At 42.9% G+C, this 2,480-nt stretch overlaps 1 pseudogene; it reads left to right on the top strand.

Annotated features, from left to right (window-relative positions):
• Nucleotides 329–726, top strand: LOC106508999 (annotated as a pseudogene).

Here is a 2,480-nt window from a genome sequence, read left to right as displayed (position 1 = left end):
CCTCACCAAACAAGTAGAAGCTGGAAGGAGCAGAGTACTTGTGAAACACTGAAAAAACTACTTGTCCTTGGAGGTTTCTGAGGTTGGGGTGGGCAGAGGCAAGTGAACTTCATGCTGCTGCCACCTCTGCCTCACTTCAGTTTAAAAGTTGAGACATTTCTCCATAGGCCCCTCATATTTCTGAATGTCTTGCAAATAAGGAACAGATTGCACCTCGCTCCAGACTACCTTTTCAAGGATGGCAATAGCGTGTCCCTCAGAAGTAAAGGGCAGGCATGTCCATTATAAAAGATTTGGGGGAGGAGGCAGGCATCTGCAACTTGGGATCATGACTATTCTCAGATACCTCATGAAGTTCATGATCATCAAAAAGAAGACCAAGAAGTTCATCCAGTACAAATCTAATATGTCAAAGTAAGCATAACTGGCAGAAACCCAGAGACAATGACAATAGGATGCAGAGAAGATCCAAGTGCCATATCTTGATGCCCAGTATTGGTCATAGCTGCAACAAGAAAATGAAACACATGCTGTCTAGTGGCTTCTAGAAGTCTCTGGTCTATAGCATCAAAAAGCTGGAAGTGCTACTGATGTGCAGCAAATCTTACTGTGCTGCGATGGCTCATGTTTCCTCCAAGAACCTCAAAGCCACCATGGAAAGAGTAGCCTCACTGGCCATGAGTCACCAATCCCAGCGCCAGGATGCACAGTGAAGAAAATGAATAGACAGCTCATGTGCAAGTTTTATTTGTGTTAAATAAAACCATAAAAATTCTGCAAAGAAAAAGGAAGATTCAGTACTATGTTAAATGTGGGGACGACCAATGAACAGAACTATGTCATGGAGGGCAGAAAAGTCACATGTAGATGGAAAATCATCTAGAATTCTAAGGCTGTGGTTTCTGAAACAGAATTGGTTCTACGTACAGGGCCCAAGAAACTCGGGATTTTTAAGAGATAGGGGCTCCATAAGAAAAATGAGATGAGGACTTACGGCAGTAAAGAAGTGAGGAAACCTGGCAGGCAAAAGTACTTAGTAGTCTAGCTGTAGCAGACAGTGCTAAGGTGCCAAAACAATTCAGTAAACAGGGTGTTCTAGGCTCATCTGACAATTTAGATACAAATAGGTATCACATGGTAATTAGCAAAGATGAGTACCTGACACTAATATGTGACAACACAAAATCATGAGCATTATACAATGTGGCAGGTGTGAGTTAGGTCTTTAGCACAGGAAGCAAGAATCCATTCATTCAACAAAATGTACTGGCACTGCTGTAGGAGCTAGGGATAAAGCAGTGAATAAGAAAGACAAAAATCCCTGCCCTATTTTGCTCTAAATGAAGTTAAATCTGGCTCTGAGTCACCTAGGTCAAGAGAGGTGAGAAACTCAAGATTTGTTGGAGTTCCCGTCGTGGCTCAGGGGTTGGCAAACCCAACTAGCATCCATGAGGACATGGATTCGATCTCTGGCCTGGCTCAGTGGGTTAAGGATCTGGCATTGCTGTGAGCTATGGTGTAGGTTGCAGATGTGGCTCGGATCTAGCATTGCTGTGGCTGTGGTGTAGGCCGGTGGCTACAGCTCTGATTCAACCCCTAGCCTGGGAATCTCCATGTGCCACTGTGGCCCCAAAAGACAAAAAAAAAAAAAAAAAAAAAAAAAAAGAAGAAGAAAAGAAAAAAGAAACTCAAGATTTGTCATGTTTACGTTTAGGGGTAGAAAATGTATTGGGGTATTTGTACCGTTCTAAGATCATACACACTAGAATATTCTGCCCTCTGGTCTTCAGACCACATTAGCTACCACTGTACTTGGGTGATCCAAGTCCTTATGGTCCCTTGTCTAGGCCACCCTAATATTTACAGGGCCTAGGATAAGCATACAATTAGAGGTTTATATAACATATATTAAATATCTTAAAGTTATAAACCAAGCTGGAAAATTGTTGAATAAAATGGGTTCTATCATTCTATTTTGACACATACAACTCTGTAAAATCTGATTTGAATTTAGAATTTGGGAACTTGGAGTTGTGAATGTGGCAGTGTGAGGAGAGGTGGCCCCTAGTCTAAGGTGCTTCCCTCTTTCTTCTTCCACCCTGGCTCTGTCCAGCACAATAAGGGAATGTCCATGCATCTGATGTATAGTCCAGCTGGCACATCCAAGTTCTGTTCACCAATCCCCCAACCCTTGCTAAAAAGGTCACATTTTTGGACATTATGCACACATGGGTATGGCTGACTTCAAACAGATAGATCCTGGAAAGGGTTTGGTGCAGGACTTGGAAGCATTTCAGGATCATTTGGGCTGAGATTCTGGGGTCTCAAATATGAGGAGCATGATCTAAAAGGGTGATGTATAGGCTTTAGGGGTACATGTCCCTTGCAGACTTCTTGCTCATATGGAGGGGTGTAGCCCATGGAGGGTAAAAGCAGGATCCTCTGAAGTGTGGGACCCATAAAATGAGTGGTCTGACATT

Source organism: Sus scrofa, chromosome 1 (assembly GCF_000003025.6).
Source record: "Sus scrofa isolate TJ Tabasco breed Duroc chromosome 1, Sscrofa11.1, whole genome shotgun sequence".
In the NCBI taxonomy this organism is placed as follows: Eukaryota; Metazoa; Chordata; class Mammalia; order Artiodactyla; family Suidae; genus Sus; species Sus scrofa.
This window is presented reverse-complemented; position numbering and strand designations above follow the sequence as displayed.